Below are 20,325 nucleotides of genomic sequence, written 5' to 3' on the forward strand. Positions count from 1 at the left end.
TCATTCTCAACTCTGTGAATAATGACCTTTTGCTGTCTGTTGCTAAAGTAAGAGGTGAACCAATTGTGAGCTACTCCCCGTATTCTGTAATGGTCCAACTTCTGGAGCAATATTTTGTGATCAACACAATCAAACACATTAGTTAAATCAAAAAATATGCCTAGCGTTCGAAACCTTTTCTTTAACCCATCCAGTACCTAACAGAGAAAATAGAATAGAGTATTTTCAGTTGTTAAACGACTTCTAATGCCGAGCTGTACATTTGACAGCAAATCGTGTAATATAAAATGATCAATAATCCTTACATACACAACCTTTTCAATAACTTTTGCAAACAGTGATGGCATAGAAATAGGTCTAAAATTGTCTACATTATCATTTTCTCCCTTTTCGTATGGCAGCTTACTACTGAGCACTTTAACCATTCAGGAAACCTGTCCTTTCCTAAAGGAAAAATTACAAATATGGCTAAATATGGTGCTAACATGTACAGCACAGTACTTCAATATTCTGCTAGGCGTTCCATCATATCCATGATAGTCCTTAGTCTTCAGTGACTTAATTATCCCTTGTCTGTATCACAGAGGAGTATTTCAGACATTAATCTCAGAAAGGCATTTTCCAGGAAAGCTATATGACTCCCTGTAGAAAGAAGATTTTTCTTTAATTCACCAGCAGTGCCCAGAAAATGATTATTAAATTCTGTACATATATCAGATTTATCAGTAACAGGAATATTTGTACTATAAACTGAATTTATATCATCGACCTTGTGCTGCAGACAAGACACTTCCTTCACAATATGGTTTTAACCTTATCCTGTGGATTATCTGTTCTATTTGCATACCACATACTCTTTGCCTTTCTAATAACATTTTTAAGCACCTTACAATACTGTTTGTAATGGGCTACTGTAGCTTGATTGTGAGAACTAAAATTTTGATGTAATTCCCACTAGTCAGCCACCTGGGCTGCCTATTACAACTAGTACTCCGTTTAGAATGTCCTAATCTAAGGCAACTCTCAAAGAGCATTAGAAATGTGTTAAGGAAAGCATTATATTTATCATCTATGTTATTGGCACTGTGAACATCCTGCCATTCTTGTTCCTTGATGAGATTAAAAAAACTCTCTATTGCTGTTGGATTAACTTTCCTATATAGTTTTTAATTATATGTGACATTTGTTTGAGAACAAAAGCCTTTTAGTGTTAAAATCTGTGCATCATGGTCTGAAAGGCCATTCACCCTTTTGCAAACAGAATACCCATCTACGAATGAAGAATGAATAAAAATATTACCTATGGCTGTGCTACTGTTCCCCTGCACCCTAGTTGGAAAAAAGACAGTCTACATCAGATCATACGAATTTAGGAGATCTACCAACATCCTTCTTCTTGCACCATCATATACTAAATTTAAATTGAAGTCACAAATACAACTAATTTCTGGTACTTTCTACAAAGTGAATCACCAGTCCTCTCTAGCTTGAGCAGAAATGCTCTGAAGTCAGAGTTAGGGGACCTATAAACAACAACAAATAGAAATGTAGTTTCACTAAATTCAACTGCCCCTGCACAACATTCAAATACCTGTTCAGTGCAGTGCCATGATACGTCTATGGACTCAAATGGAATACATACATAACCACTTCCCACTTCACAAGAAATTACTTTAAAACAGCCCTCTAATCTGTATCCTGTAAAGAAAGCCTCTGAATTGTCAAATTATTTATGTGGTGCTCTGATATACCAATAATTTCAGAGTCAACATCTATAAGCAGTTCACTAACTCTATCTCAATTACCTCTTATATTTTAATGAAATATGTTAATTCCTTCTCTACTTCGATACATGACATCCTCTGAAGATGAGCCCTTACATAGAAGGGCTTCCTTTAAGCAGGTATACCTATCAGCTGACTTCAATCTAAAAAAGGTGCAACTCTAATGTCAACTACTACTGGAAATTTTCCATGAGTAATTCCACCACCACCCACTACACTGTCATCTATAAGCTTTGCCAGCCTCCCCTTCCTATACCTATTGAGATGTAGGCCATGTCCAGTTAAATCCGACCTACTGATAGACCCAAGTGGCATCACTGAAACGTGATCCATGCCCTCTGCCCTTGCAACTACTGAAAAGGCTACTGCCTCTCTTCAGGAACCACACGTTTGTCTGGCCTCTCAACAGATACCCCTCCGTTGTGGTTGTATCTACGGTACGGCTATCTGTATCACTGAGGCATGCAAGCCTCCCCACCAATGGCAAGGTCCATGGTTCATGGTTCATGTGGGGAGGGGAGGGGGGGCGGGGGCACCCACTACACTGTCACCTAAAAGCTTTGTCAGCCTCCCCTTCCAATACCTATTGAGGTGCAGGCCATGTCCACTTAAACCCGATCTATTGATAGACCCAAGTGGCACCACTGAAATGTGATCCATGCCCTCTGCCATCAGTGCCCTCTCCAGCCCCATGTTAATGCACCTAACAGACGTGTTAAGTTGAGGCCGATCATGATGCTGAAACTGTTGCACGAAATGCAAATTAGTGACACCAGCTTGAGTAGCTGTCTTTACCAGATCACCACCTACATCACATTCCCCATCCCTGTCAAGACTGTTCACTGCTTCATCCACTATCACTACCGGTCCTCCTTCATAAAATTCCTACTTAACTCCCCTATGCTATCAGTCACCTGAGCGAACCCTGCACTGGGCTTCATGAGCGGAAAAGACGTTTATGTTGATCTCTATTGCAATTTTCTGTTCAGGTTCTGGAACTCTCAGAGGTGAGGTGATGTAAAACTTTTTTTTGATATGTGTATTTGGGCCATTGCTTTGAAAAAGGAGTATTTTAAAAGAAACGACCACACAGTGCTATGCAGCAAACATTGGTCACCAGAATGTTTTAATACTGAGGCCTTTGGCATAGGAAGGAAACTCAAGCCAGATGCTGTACCATCAATTTTTTATTTTCCTCTGCACTTAGTAACTAAAGGGAAAAAAAGAAGAAACCACCAACTCAGACCAATGTGCAAAAACCGTCGTTAATCAACCGACTACCCAAAACCTTTCTCAGCAGTTCTCAGTTTTTGTGGCATACTTCTCTGTTGGGTTTCGTTTTTTATCATATGAATGAACTCATGTATTTTTTTCTGGTAAGAAGCTGGCTTTGATTTACAAATTTGTTCCGCATATGTACATGGATGGTAATGTCAATATTGCCTTAATGGATATTCTTTTGCAATCCATAAATTCTTTTAAAATTATTGCTGATGGAGTTTTCCTAAGCAGTAATTCCCTACCGTCAGTATGGTCCAAAACGAGCATCATATACTGTACACTGTACTAGAGATGTCAAATACTGAGGGGCAATCAGTTAAAGGTCAACACTGTACAAACATCGATGATTCTGCTTTTCACACGTACTCAGCATTCTTATTCCTTGTGTGTGTATATCGACCACTTGGGGAACCTATAAAAAGTTTGTGGGATAAGGATACTGGGCAGAACATATTTTGGGCAGGCATGGCACTTGAAACATTCTGTAAAATAATGCATGTCTTGCAATTTGATAAGAAATCCACAAATGAGGAAGGATGATGTATTGAGAAACTTGCTGCAATTCATGGTATCTGTGCGAAATGGTTAGCAGTTAGTAACATTCAGAGAGCTATACATCCCAAGCAAACTGGAAAAATATGGGATCAAAATATATCTTTGTGAGAGCAAATCTTTGTATGTACTGAAGACCCAAATTTATACAGGAAAATAGAACACAGTAGCACTAGAAGAAAATCAGGAAATGAAACTAGTTGCTCAACTCACCTCTGATTTGTGAGGTCAGAATGTAAAATGTGACAACTTCTGTACATCATACAATTTGAGACAGCTGCCCCTGAAAACTAAACTGACAATGTCAGGAATCATGTGGAAAAATGAGTTGGAGCTTCCACAAAATATGACCAACAAGGAAGTTCATAGCTCTTCATTTTACCTTACAAATGACACTATGGTGGTCAATAAAATTCCTAAGAGAAATAAGAATGTTACACTCACGAGCACTCTCCACCATGATGGGAAAGTCAGTGACTGGGCTGATAAAAAGCCAAAAAATGATTTTAAATTATAATTCAACCAAAAGGGCTGTAGGCATTCTTGATCACCTAACAGATACAAATACATGCAATAGAAAAAGTAGTAAATGTCCTGTGAAATTAGATTGTACCTAATTAGAATGCAAGGAAGTTGACTAGAAGGAGAATATTTTTGGAGGAACCTGGAAAGTCACTTATAACAGAGCATATTGTATCAAGAAAGTATTTTCAAAAAACAGAAGATTCTCTGAGAATGGTTAGGAGCATCCAAGATGAAGAAGAAGTGACAGGTAAACATAAATCAGTAACAACATGAAAACCACTAAATGTGCACACTGTAAGTTCTTTCCTTTAAGCAATAACAATAAAACGATCATGTTGTATGGAAAATGGAATAAACATATACACAAAACATATGTCAACCACTTGTGTCCAAACTGCAATGACCGAGAAAGAAAGAAAGTGTTATAGACGGATGAATGGATGTATGGCTGTCGAGAATCAGTTTTTCATGGAAGGAGCTGTTGCTTCTAATTTACACCAGAAGAATATTAAAATAATAAATTTTCTTTAGTAAACTCCTGTGTATTCTTCTTCTTTTTCTTCTTTGTGTTATTATTGTTAACAACATATTGTAATATAACAGCAATGTCATTGGCTTAAATCTGTATGAAAAACATATGTGAGTGCTAGTTTTTTACATTTTATTATGTCAGGTCATATTTACCTGAAAAGTATAATTGTATAGTAAAAGTGTACAGAACAGTAGGATTAAGGCAACAACTAGTTCAATAGAATACAACTATAGAAGGAGTGTTTAAAGACCAATATGAACAGTTAAAAAAACAATTTTGATCAGACTACACATAAAACTCTGAAAGGGAATACCTGAAGCCATCGACAGATTAATAGGCAATTTCGATATGTTATTCTGATGGTCCACCAGGAATCTAGAATCAACAGACTAAGAAAACAAAATCAAATCTCGATCAGCTTTCCCAGTAAGAATAAGTTCATATTACTACAACTCTGGAATAAATGTTTAAAGAACAATTGGGAAAGTTAAAACGACAAGATTTGGTACATAGGCCATCCACAACTCAGAGGCATGATATTTAATTTAGAGAGCTCCACTGCATTTGTATTAATTATTTATTTAAACCGCGACCAGTTCCAGGATTGTAGAATCCCATCGTCAGGTGCATGAAACTGTAACATACAAAGGAGAGGAGAGAAGAATTCTAATGTTAAATATGTGTAAAAACTAAAAGAGCAGGCCGCTATAGCAAGACAAATAACTTATTATTGGTACCATATAATATTTAGTCAGGTCATTCAGTGCAAAATCTTCAATCAATGCACACTGGTGGAACTAGAAAAATAAGAAGGGCCTAATAATCAAACTGCCCTAAACATGTAACATTCACGTAGGTGGGTTGAAGGAAACAGAAACAGAGAGCAAACATAGTACACACACTGTCTCCCCTTGGACAGCTCTACAAGCACAACTGAGTGAAGGATTACATTACAGGTCCAGAAGCGTAATGCAGTGCAGGCAGTAATATTGTACAAGCAAGTAAACTGATAATATCAATGAAGCTATAGAAAATCAGGACTGACTGGTCTGAACCCTTACAATACTTCTTTTAAGTACATAAGAAAGCATGAACGAGCTGTGGTACATCTATAGGTTAAATACCTTAACCATGTGACATTTTTAGGCAATAAGCCAATGGTACATAGGTAAAATGAATGAACAAAGGATAAAAATAGTAACAAGACTGATAAAAATTAATGGTAATATAGGCAATGATAAGTAAATCGTCACATATATGATATAATATAAGCCCAAGTGATGAAAAATAAGATATATAAACTGTGTCACAGATCTAAAACGAGGTTGTAGTAGTGTAAGCACCAAAATAACAAACAAAAATGATCAGGCTGATCAACATACATCATACAAAGCAATAATGATACAGAAAGATGGGTAAGAAGGGAGGAAACTAAATGAATGTGAGAAAAATGAGTCTGAACCTCACAGACTAGAAAAAATATATTCCATAACAAGCAACAAGAAAATGATAGATACACCAGAGTGAAGAGGGGAGTATATAGTAAAAGTGTGATAAAAAGTGATGGTAGGAGACACTATACCAAGTGAGTCATCATATATGTAGGATACATTGTGGGCTCAAGAACAGATTATGTGTGGGGCTAACTATGATAAGTATGGAAGCCCCAAATATCATTTCACACAAAAAAGGACTGAAACCCATCAGCCCTCTCTCACATTAAATCAGTTAACTGAATATAAAATGATTTGAAAATCAATTTGTTATAAATTTTAACTAATTATCAAAATCACTGAAAATCAGTTAGTTGCAAATTGTTAACTGAATGAAATATCTCGCAAACAGTAAAAATTAAAAAAGTATAAACTCTTAAAATATAAACTAAAAAACATAAAGTTGTCTTTTCATTTAAAAAGCTAATAAATTTTTTATTTTATAAATTAGCTCGCCAAAACTAGTATTCAAACATTCCCAACCCATATAAAAGATACTGGGGTTTTTCATTATTTAAAAAATTTAATAAATATTCTATCTCATAAATTTGAACAAATAAAATATGACTAATGTGTGGAACGTATTTCAATTTGACAATAGTATTTTTGTTGTATAAGCAAAAGTGAAACTAGTGAAATGTAATACCTGCAAAAACGATGTTTAACCATCTTGAGTCTCAGAACATTTGAGAAGTTCGTAACATAATTGTGGTATTGATAATTTTAAATGAGTTTATGGAGAAGGACTTTATGAATCTGAATTTTATAATTATGAGCAAACAGATATTGATATTTGGGAAGAAACTGTGAAGTCAAAGTCTCTCTCTTTCCTATGACTGTAAAAAGAACAGTGAATTACCGACTTAATCAATATCATTAATCAATAAATTTATCTATCTATCAATCACTTGACTCATCCATTAACAATATACATTGTATGGATGTAGTCAATTACAATGTAGTTTTGTATCTTTAATTTGTTTCAAATACTTCAATAATAATTAAAAATATTTTATAGTGGTATATATATAAATAATACTTTTCCATATTCAGATATTCTTCAATGCTATAAAAACTACATGTTAGTAAAAATTATTTAAGATCTACTTTGAATTTATGAAATTCTTTAATTTCTTTATTGTAGAAAGCAGTGCACTAAAAGTATTTTGGGCTGGTAGTTTACACTTTTTTTGGTAGAGTGTTCCTTTGTGGGTGTCTGTGAAAATCGTCCCTGTTCCATGTTTCATGGTTATGAACCTGATTATTTAATGTTGAAAATTCCTGGTGAGTTTTCAGAAAGGATACACATTCATAGATGTAGAAGCTAGAAAGAGTAATTAATTTAAATTCTTATTTGTTATTTATTGGAAGATCATAATTTCGCATTAAATAATTTACAAAGAACATTACAAAATTACAATTTACCTATTAATAATCTAGCAAAAATAGTACGAAATTAGATTCATATATACATATTATTTTTAAAAGTTTCTCACTCAATAACGAAAATATATATATGAATATAAAATTAAAAGATCTTAATGATAAAATTATTCATATTGATTTAAAAATTCTCAGTTAATATTCTATATGGAGCATTGTAAGTTAAATCCTTTTTTTGGTCAAAATTATGTAAGCTAGACTATAGTTAGGGATTATATCTTTAAAAGTAGCACATAATTTCATAGTAGTTTTTTATATTGAGACAGTATTTTTTCTTTGAGCATATTTATAGCATAAATAGGATAAATTGTACTAAAATGATACGGATTTATATCAATGTCACCTTTTAATTATGTTACTCATTTAAAACAACAAAACAAATAAGAAGCTTTACAAAAGTTATTTTTTCGGTTTAAATTCCATATTTCTCGATGGAAAACTTCATTCCTTCAATTTTTAAATAAATATTCTGTAATTTAACATTATCAAATAATTAAGAATCAGTTAACTGATTATTTTTTCGATTTGTTTGAAAAACAACAAAAATAAAATTAGGCACTTCAAACTCTGCTGTATTACAGTGATTTGTTATATCTAGGACAAACAAATTTTCTTCTGAGTCCAGCGATTTTCACAGCTTGTAATTAATAGGTAGATAGTACTAATTTACGATTTTTAATTTTTATTGCTGTAATTCAAGTTCATACTCAGGTTCATATTGGAGGGTGTAGAATCATAGCGATGTACTCCACAAAAACGGCCATTTTTATATACTTACGTCTCCATCATCTTTGAAAACAAGTCTATTGAGTGCAAAAACAGTGGAACTCCAATCTTTAACTGTTTTGGCGAAAGTGTCTAGCATATCCACAAATTCACTTTAATATTTAAGTTTGTTACATCATTTTTGCTCCCTTTGCATTACTATGGCGTCAAAAGACATAATAGGTTAAGTGCAGATATATCCTTTTGTCATGAAAAGACACTGTGTATTTGTATATATGCGTGCAAACTGTGGAGCAACCTGTAGCATTGCACACAGATTGTTGATTTAGCTCTTGCAATACTGTTAACAGTGCTTATCTAGTATCATGCAACATGGATCATATCAAACCATTGTTACTTTCACCATTCAGCCTTTGCTGATGTTTAGTCAACTGTTTTCGAGGGATCAAAAATTCGTCATCATTTGAACAATCAAGAGTGTACTACAGAAGAAAATTGAAGTTCATTTACCTTCCACAATATGATTTCATCATCATTCAGCAATGCTGTCACAGTAAGTAACACATTAGCCTAGTAATTACACCTAGAGATTTCAGTGGGATATACACATTTGTAAGTTAAAGCCATTTACTTATGTGTGATTTCATAACTGTATTGCATAATATGATGACCGCACAACAGAAAGCAGTTCTGTGCAGCTCAAGATGACAAAAACCTGTTCGTTGCTTTTAGTGATTCACATTTGGATTTCTCATTTCTTAAATAATCTTAATTATCATCTATCATCAAATGACAATAATGGTGGCCATGAAGCTATGTATAACACAGTAGTGTTAATGCAAACCAATCTCTCAGACCTGAAAGGATGACTGTAAAATTATTTCAGCAAAAGTAATAACCTAAAAAAATTCTATAATGTTATTAATACTGTTTTCACAGTATTGTAAAACAGTGTATAAGGTACCAATGTGGTCAGTAAAGAATTTATAATTGAGTTTTTACCCTCCATAAAACTGACACTATACAAATATCTTTTAGCTTTTTTTTAATAGGTGTAAATTTTACATCTTTATATTAGATTTCCTCTTTTAGATAATCCTACGACTTCTCGTCATAAATTGCTAACATTGAAATTTTCCAAATATTGAGGATTACAGTCAGTCTAAATGGAATCTTTTAAGAAGGGCACAATCTGAACGAAATTTTAGATCAGTATGATTCAAATACTTTCAATAACAGTAGAAATCTGATAGTAAATGAAAAATGTTATGTACAGAATGAAACACATGTAAAATGCAGAGGAATTCGGCAATGAAATGAAAGAAATAAGACAGAAAAATCAAACGGCAGTCAGGGAAACGCTATATTTTTTTCCAAAGAAGATCATGTCTTCGAACCATCAGTTATAGTACAGGATCTCTCAAACAGCTCAAGGAAATTCAGTTCTAATCTCACTCAGGGAGACTATGCATTCATGAAGGCTTTTGGAATAACATGATACAGACAAGCAATGGTTATATGCCAATTCACTTTTCGAAAAGGTGGATAAGCACAGTAATCTCACTCAGGGAGACTATGCATTCATGAAGGCTTTTGGAATAACATGATACAGACAAGCAATGGTTATATGCCAATTCACTTTTCGAAAAGGTGGATAAGCACAGTAATATTCCTTCTTCCAGCTCGTGCAGAAGAAACTTCACGATACATACTTTTTAAACAAGAAGGGTACAAAGGAGCAGGTTAGTTAGTCCTGCTTTCTTGCGACACTGGATTTGACCAAATAATTTATGTCACATCTTATTAAAGAGAAATGAGCATAACATAATTCCTAGAGATACAAGAGGACTTCACAAACCAGATAGTCACATCAGATATTGTGTAAGAAAGAACTAGATCTCGTATCAATAGCTTTCCAAAATCCCTTTCATATTATACTAGGAAGGATTTGAGGAAAAAAGTACTCATTTCATGAGCTAATCCTCAAGAAATGTATCAAATGTGTGTTGAATCTTTTCGAAAAGAAAACATCACTGCTGAACAAGAATTTTTTATCGAAACATGTTTAATACTGAATATAACCTAACCTTCCACAAACCTGAAGATGATGTGTCTAATACACACTGCAGGTTCTCTCATATCAGTGCCACAGAGAAAGAAATTAACAGTTCAGAGCAGGATGCTCATATTGATCAGAAGGTTTTAGCTGGAGCTAGGAAAGACAAGATGAAGTTGAAAGCTGCATTAGGAAAATCTCATTTAGCCGAGCTTGATCTGAAGGCTGCCTGGTACTATCCAAAGGCAAATGCTAGAATGTTGTTTCATCGATGAAGCCTTGCTGTAACAACCTAACAATATACAAAACAGCTTCAAGATAAGCTACATGCTACATGTGTAAGGAAAGGACAGCCAGACGTTGGTCTGCAGAAATTGGATCATGTCTGTTTAATTTTCTGGAAGCAAAGCTGATCGTAATGACTGGAATTTTTTTCCGATACATATGGAGGACAAAATAGAAATGGAATCATGTCTGCTATGTTTTCTGATAAATATGGAGGGGTAAATAGAAATGGAAACACGTCTGCTGTGTTCCTGTGTGCTGTTTAGCATCTTGATATCCCTGTAATAAACCATATGTTCATTGAGCCAACTGACTCACAAATGGTGTGTGACTTATTTCATGGCAGTAGAGAAAAATACAAAACTAATCCATCAGCATGGTTAGCTGCATCAGAATGACAAATGAAAAATACACTGCTACTGAAGCTCAGCAAAAGGATGTAGTGGATTTTACAGAACTGGGACACAACAAAATAAAGAACTGAAAATTTGATACTGATAGAAATAGTGTGAACTGGCTCAAGATATTCTCGTTATAGCAATTAAAAGAAAACATAGAACACGTTTGTTTAAGTACAGAGAAAATATTTCAGAAGAATTTAAAGACGTCTACATACCCACAACAGCCACACTCACATCATTTCACATCACATCCATGTACACAAATATCCCCACCACAGAAACCATCAACGGCATCAAACGACAATTAGAAGAACAAGCCCAATTTCCCAAACCCCACATAAAAGAAATAGCTAGCATTCTAAAACTAATCACAGAGCAAAACTATTTCTCATTTGACAATCTGTTCTACTCACAAAAAGACAGGCTTGCAATGGGGTTACCAGTCAGTGGACTCCTAGCCAATATTTTTCTCAATCACATTGAAAATAAAATATTTGGAACAATATAAAGCCCAAACAATACTGGTTAATACATTGGTACCATTATGTAGGTGACATCTAATGCCTTGTAGATGAAACATCAAGTCGCAACCAACAACTCCACAGTGATATAAACAACGTGCACCCAAAATAAAATTAACCATCGAAATAGAACATGACAAAAGGTGAAACTTCCTTGACCTCACAATATACAGACACAACAACCAACACCAATTCTCTGTATTCAGGAAAATGACCACCACCAGCACAGCCATTCACAAAGATTCTAATCATCTGATTACACACACACTAGCTAGCTTCCAATATATGCTACACAAACTGAACAAAACCCCACTCACTGAAAGCAGCTACAAGAATGAATTACAAACAATCAGACAAATAGCAGTAGAGAATGCCTACGACACAAAATCTATAGTTAAACTTAGCCACAAAATCAAAAAACACGCCCAGCACACAAAAACAAAAGCTTCTTCATCAATTTACAAACACACAAAACCCACATATGAGAACACATGAACATGAAACACCCACAATGACAAACTGGGTTACTCTCACCTACAACAACATAGCAGTCCACAGAATAGGCAACATAATAAAAAAAGAGGTGAAAAATAGCCCACAGGACAGACAACTCAACACAGAGAAAACTAAGGACAATGAGCACAAGCACAGACAAACACAACACATCTGGTATTTACCAACTAACAGGCCAGGACAGGCAAGCAGAAACTTCAATACCAGATACACAGAAGAGCATTAAAAAGTAACAACTGTCATTCCATATTTGCTGAACACCTCATGGACAAGAAAGATAACCCAACAAACATGAATACTGATCTGAAAGTTCTCAAATGCAATGACAGCCCCCCACAAAAACTAATAATTGAAGAAAATGAGCAGATACAAAAAGACATAGTGGAAGGAAGGCAAGTGATGAATGAATACACAGCTCTCTGGAATGGAACTCTGTTCTCTATCCTCAAACAATTATTAGACAAGAGCAACCTATAGAGCTCTCACCAGCCCACACCACCCCATTCCCCCATCACACAAAAAAATCATAAAACCAACTGTCACCGTCTCTCTCTCTCTCTCTCTCTCTCTTTCTCTCTCTCTCTCTTCCTCTCACTCCCTATCTCTCTCCCTTTACACACACACACACACACACACACACACACACACACACACACACACACACACACACACAAAAAAAAAAATTCACAGACAGCTCCGAAACATTCAGAACAACCGCCAGGAACACCTTCAACTGTTCCACTCTCAACCATCTTGTTTTTACACCTTCAATTATTCCACGGCCCACAATGTTGGTTTTATAGTTAGTAAACAGTGAAACAGTGAAAGTGACGGGACTGACTGCGGATCTTTTGTACAGAGCCGAGTGGAGGGTCTGAATCAGAGGCTGAGACGGTTCTGCGACTGTGTGGACTGAAGATTCCTCGACTTGCGCCATAGGGTGCTGGGATTTCGGGTTCCGCTGGATAGGTCAGGAGTCCACTACACACAGCAGGTGGCTACACGAATAGCAGGGGTTGTGTGGCGTGGACTGGGCGGTTTTTTTTTAGGTTAGATGGCCTTCGGCAAGTACAGAAAGGGCAACAGCCTCAAAGGGTGTGGGGAAAAGTCAGGACATTCGGGGACCAAGCAGCAATCGGTATTGTAATTGTAAACTTTCGAAGCTGCATCGGTAAAGTACCGGAACTTCAAGCACTGATAGAAAGCACCAAAGCTGAAATCATTATAGGTACAGAAAGCTGGATTAAGCCAGAAATAAATTCTGCCGAAATTTTTACAAAGGGACAGGTGGTGTTTAAAAAGGACAGACTGCATGCAACCGGTGGTGACGTGTTTGTCGCTGTTAGTAGCAGTTCATCCTGTAGTGAAATAGAAGTGGATAGTTCCTGTGAATTATTATCTGTGGAAGTTACACTCAACAACCGATCTAGGTTAATAATTGGCTCCTTTTACCGACCTCCTGATTCAGCAGCATTAGTGGCAGATCAACTGAGAGAAAATCTGGAATACAGTTCACATAAATTTTCTTAGCATATTATAGTCTTAGGTGGAGATTTCAATTTGCCATGTATAGACTGGGACACTCAAATGATTAGGACGGGTGGTAGGGATTGAGCATCAAGTGACATTATACTGAGTGCACTATCCGAAAATGACTTCGAGCAATTAAACAGAGAACAGACTCATGAAGATAACATCTTGAACCTACCGACAACACACAGACCCGAACTTTTCGACTCTGTAAGTGCAGAACAGGGAATCAGAGATCATAAGGCCGTTGCAGCATCCCTGAATATGGAAGTAAATAGGAATATAAAAAAAGGGAGGAAGATTTATCTGTTTAGCAAGCGTCATAGAAGGCATATTTCAGAATACGTAACAGATCAAAACGAAAATTTCTGTTCCGTCACTGACAATGTTAAGTGTTTATGGGAAAAGTTCAAGGCAATCGTGTAATGCATTTTAGACATATACGTGCCGAGTAAAACTGTAAGGGACGGGAAAAACCCACCGTGGTTCAACAACAAAGTTAGGAAACTACTGCGAAAACAAAGAGAGCTTCACAGCAAGTTTAAACGCAGCCAAAACCTCTCAGACAAACAGAAGCTAAACGATGTCAATGTTAGCGTAAGGGAGGCTATGAGTGAAGGGTTCAGTAAATTTGAAAGCAAAATTCTATGTACCGACTTGACAGAAAATCCTAAAAAGTTCTGGTCTTACGCTAACTCAGTAAGTAGTTCGAAACAGCATATCCAGCCACTCCGGGATGATGATGGCATTGAAACAGAGGATGACACACATAAAGCTGAAATACTGAACGCCTTTTTCCAAAGCTGTTCGCAAAGGAAGACCACACTGCAGTTCCTTCTCCAAATCCTCGCACAAACGAAAAAATGGCTGACATCGAAATAAGTGTCCAAGGAATACAAAAGCAACTGGAATCACTCAACAGAGGAAAGTCCACTGGACCTGACGAGATACCAATTCGATTCTACACAGAGTACGCAAAATTGCTTGCTTCCCTTCTAACAGCCATGTACTGCAAGTCTCTAGAGGAACGGAAGGTTCCAAATGATTGGAAAAGAGCACAGGTAGTCCCAGTCTTCAAGAAGGGTCGTTGAGCAGAAGCGCAAAACTATATACCTATATCTCTGACGTCGATCTGTTGTAGAATTTTAGAACATGTTTTTTGCTCGCATATCATGCCGTTTCTGGAAACCCAGAATCTACTCAATAGAAATGAACATGGATTCCGGAAACAGCGATTGTGTGTGACCCAACTCGCTTTATTTGTTCATGGGACCCAGAAAATATTAGATACAGGCTCCCAGGTAGATGGTATTTTTCTTGACTTCCGCAAGGCGTTCGATACAGTTCCGCACTGTCGCCTGATAAACAAAGTAAGAGTCTACGGAATATCAGACCACCTGTGTGGCTGGATTGAAGAGTTTTTAGCAAACAGAACACAGCATGTTGTTCTCAATGGAGAGACGTCTACAGACGTTAAAGTAACCTCTGGCGTGCCACAGGGGGGTGGTATGGGACCATTGCTTTTCACAATATATATAAATGACCTAGTAGATAGTGTTGGAAGTTCCATGCGGCTTTTCGCGGATGATGCTGTAGCATATGGAGAAGTTGCAGCATGAGAAAATTGCAGCGAAATGCAGGAAGATCTGCAGCGGATAGGCACTTGGTGCAGGGAGTGGCAACTGACCCTTAACATAGACAAATGTAATGTATGGCGAATACATAGAAAGAAGGATCCTTTGTTGTGTGAGTATATAATAGCGGAACAAACACTGTTAGCAGTTACTTCTGTAAAATATCTGCATGTGTAACGATTTGAAGAGGAATGATCATGTTAAATTAATTGTTGGTAAGGCGGGTACGAGGTTGAGATTCATTGGGAGAGTCCTTAGAAAATGTAGTCCATCAACAAAGGAGGTGGCTTACAAAACACTTGTTCGACCTATACTAGACTATTGCTCATCAGTCTGGGATCTGTACCAGGTCGGGTTGATGGAGGAGATAGAGAAGATCCTAAGAAGAACGGCGCGTTTCGTCACAGGGTTATTTGGTAAGCGTGATAGCGTTATAGAGATGTTTAGCAAACTCAAGTGGCAGACTCTGCAAGAAAGGCGCCCTGCATCTAAGTGTAGCCTGCTGTCCAGGTTTCGAGAGGGTGCGTTTCTGCATGAGGTATCGAATATATTGCTTCCCCCTACTTATAGCTTCCGAGGAGATCACGAACGTAAAATCAGAGAGATTCGAGCACACACTGAGGCTTTCCGGCAGTCGTTCTTCCCGTGAACCATACGCGAGTCGAACAGGAAAGTGAGGTAATGACTGCGGCATGTTAAGTGCCGTCCGCCACACACCGTTGGGTGGCTTGCGGGCTATAAATGTAAATGTAGATGTAGAATGGCAATATATAGTGTTTGAAAGCGATGAAGATGAGGAAAATGAAAACGTAAGTGGATCATGTAAATAGATACAAACACACACACAGGATTAATTACTTTCAGGCATAGAAATAACAATTTTAAAATCGTAATTTTGGCTTAAACAATTTATCTACTTTAACGTGTAAGTGGTTGCAGATGACAAAGTGCTAACAAAACAGTCACTGTAGAAATACAACACATCAGAAAAACCACATCATGTGGTTAATATGGTATGAATTTATAATTTATGTGTTTCTTCAAATATCTGTAATTACGATTTAGAAAACTAATGCTTACATGTATGCAAGCAGCAAAAAACATTCTTTATCTTTAACAGTGAAAATAAAACCTCACTGAAGATGCTGCTACTGCAGTGAAACATGTTTGGGTTAAAAAACAAAATTATGTTTTGCTGAAGGCGGATCCTGTCCAAAAACAAACGTATTGTGAAAGAAAACATGAAAAAAACAGCTTCTACCCCAAGATGATTAAACAGAAATTAATTTCGATGATAATGATGATTAAAGTATATACAACTCTAAATACATATTGTTTATTGTTTCACTCTTATCTTTACAAATAAATACAATAATTATATACTGTTTCTCACATATTTCGTCATGTCCTTATGATGGTAATTGTTTGTGTTTTTTAAGTGAAATGGCAATGAAATCACACACATTATGATTTTGAACTTCCAGTATTTAACAACAGATACTATAATTTCCATATTTTCAACAATTTTTACCCTTATTTTGGCCCAGAATTATTTAAATCACTCCATCTCAATATACAATCTTTAACACCTGAAGAACATATAGTTAAACCTCCTTCCCACACTATTTCATCATTATGCTTAAAACGTCCTCCTAAATTTTATAAAGGCTAACGAACATCAATTTTATTATTTTCATTTTACCTTTATTAAGTATATGTCCTTGCGTAGAAATTTTTTCAGAAATAAACAAAGTTGAAGAAGAACCAAGCATGACCTGGGTGAAAGTAGATATCAAAAATGTTTACATTAATTTTAATACCTTTATTAAGAATATTTAAATTGCTGTTTTTTTCTCCATTACTAGAGGAGAACACAACAGATAGGTCTCCGTCTTGTTTATTTATAATGATTAAAGTTTATAAAGACTATAACTATATTTATTTCTAAGGATTAAATTTTTTAAAATTTATGTCTAAATATATATCTAATATCTATATATCTAAATATATCTAAATTAACTGTTACATTAGCATCATTAAAGTGTTGCACATTATTATTTCCATCAGTAATATCTATTTCTTAGTCCTGAATTCTTTACAATGGAATTATAGGAACACCAAGTTCTAAATTAGGTTTAAAAGAAGAAATGATATTAGATTCTTAACATAAATAATTCACTTTTCCTACAAACATACAATTTGCAAAATTTATATTTATATTTTTTTCATAAATCGAGTGCTATATTTTTTGGCATATCTAAAATAATTTGATTGTTAAAGACTAGAACTTGTCCAGTACTATAGTTTATGTCCTTACACAGATTAACATAACTCTTAATAATAAGTTTATTTAAACTCTTATCCTCTGTAACATACTGCTTAGGGATTTAGAATGGAAAATACTTTTAACTATATTGGCCAGTAGGAATTTTTATTCTTTCTCCATCACAATACAATTTATTATTTATTTAAGTAATGTTTGCTGTTAAGGAAGTTGTGTAACGCTTTTATAACTATCTCTTATAGGAATAGAAAATCTGTCTTTGAAAACTAGTGAATTTTCTTTTCTGTGCTTCAATATTTAAAAAAAGTATGTAATAGTAATAGAAGTTATTTAATTAAATGAAGATTGATTCGGGACCAAACATAAGAAACTCATAAGAAGAAATCAAAAAGTAAGTGTGTTAAACTCTTAGCAAAATCTATTCAACATAGAGACAAATGGATGTTGTGGAACAACATTAATGAATGACAAATATATTTTTAGTTGCATGATCGTTAACTTTGGATGTAATTATATATATATATATATATATATATATATATATATATATATATATATATATATATATATATATAATAAAGTAATTATATATATATAAAAGTTGTATCAACCAAAAAATCAAGAATTTCAGAAAAGTATAAAAAATAGAATCTTTGACATTATTACATTTATTACATGTTAATTAATATTATTATTAATTAATAATAATAATAATAATAATAATAATAATTGTTATTAATTATTATTATTAATTATAAATTTATTAATTGTTATTATAAAATTGTACCATTAGACGAAAGTGAAGAATATTTATTTGCTTTATTGCATACCTTTATTTTTGAGGTTATGATATAGATAAGAAACGTATTACTATGGACAGACACAAACGGATTTATTTCTTTTAATTAGCTCAAAAATGTACAAAAATTCCAGAACATTATATAGTGGAAATGTAAATTTTTAAAATTAATCTAGACAAGACGCTACTAATCCAAATCATATAAACCTTGTTGGTGGTGGTTTTTATTTTGATGATTTAAGAAAGAGCACATATGACATGAAAAATTATGAATGTAAATATATATATAAAATTAAAAAATTTTACCAGAATAATAAATAAAACGTAAAAATATAAATATTATAAATATCTGGAAATTAGGAAATTGAAAATGTAAAAATCTGAAAACCTAAGAGTATAAAAACATAAAAATATAAACATTTATACAAATAAAATATAAACACACAAATGTAAATTATTAATTTTCTTATCTTAATAAAAAATTTGTTAAATATGATCTTGCAGTTGTTAAAACGCTAAAGATCGTATTCAGTAAAGCTGTGTGTACAATGCATTAAAAGATGTAGAAGAAAATATACAAATAGAAAAACAAATGGTTGGTTACAATCATCATAAATATTTACAATATTGTGATAATATGTATACATTTAAACGATATGATTCAACATTAAGTAAATCAGAGATAATAGGTGCATTGATTAAATATGAAGGAGATTTGAGAAAAAAGAAACAATATGGTAAAAAATAAACATGTGAACGGATGCAACTATAGTGAAGATTAAGTTTTTTGATTAATTAATTAAAGATAAATTAACAATGTGAGAAGACACATGAGAGTATAGATGATCTAATGAGGTTTTTAGCTTAATAACAGTTTTCTATACATGATATAGGTGGAAAATTTAATATTACCAACAGTTGCAAATACACTATATCATTCATGAACATTATATTCTGCAAGTAATTCATATAAAATAAAGTGAAATAGTGGTTATAAATATAATATTAAATATAATAACTTAATAAAAGAAATAGTTGACATCTGCTTCCCAAAGTTCTCAGTCGATTTAGGCTTACGCATGGTTGAAAAAACTGCTGAATGCTTTATAGAAAATATACAGAAAAGTCAATTCAATATATTTTTATGAATTATCTGAGAGTTTTAATTGATAGATTTGGCTACTATGCATTTAGAAGTATTCGCTGGGTATAATTATTATAGTGTAAAACTTTGTATAAAGAATATTAACACATATAGTAAATGGTTTTCTTACCAATAATTCCAAAATATACCTCATTTAATTAGTTTTTAACAATTTACCCCACACCCTTCGGAAATCACAAAAATTAATTAATAAATTATCATTTCTCATTAACGCTATGGTTGGGATTTTTGTGTTTTTGGAACGAAATTACAATAAAAGTTAGCTAGAAGGGCCCAAGGAATAAATAAATTATTCACACCTTTTAAAAAACATGGTTTTACTATGGAGAAAATAAAGAATTAGAAATAAGACATAATGTAGATAAAGAACATCAAAAATTGCTAAAGAAAGAATGTATACTTAAGATTTAACTTATGAGAAAAATTTGAAGCAAAAGCAAGAAGAGTATTAATGGGTGATGAAAGAAAATTAGGTATTGGCCTCAATCACTGAATAATCTTTTCTGCAGAGTGGGACCACTGTAGTGAAAAAAACTATACTAAGTATTCAAAAATGGAAAAGTATTAGTAATATTAAACAGATGCTCAAAAAAGAAATACAGATAAAATAAATGGCAGAAATTTACTTCCAGGAGCAGGTATATCTCATTTAAAAAATATTTAGTATAACCAAAACAGAAATAAGAAGCCAGATTTCTTAAAAAAAATTGAATAATAAAAAAATACTTGAAACATAACTGTGTCAGTTAAAAGAGACGTGTTGCCAAAGATGAGTATTACATATTAATTGCCAAGTTGTTA

This window comes from Schistocerca gregaria, chromosome X (genome assembly GCF_023897955.1).
Source record: "Schistocerca gregaria isolate iqSchGreg1 chromosome X, iqSchGreg1.2, whole genome shotgun sequence".
Taxonomy (NCBI): Eukaryota; Metazoa; Arthropoda; class Insecta; order Orthoptera; family Acrididae; genus Schistocerca; species Schistocerca gregaria.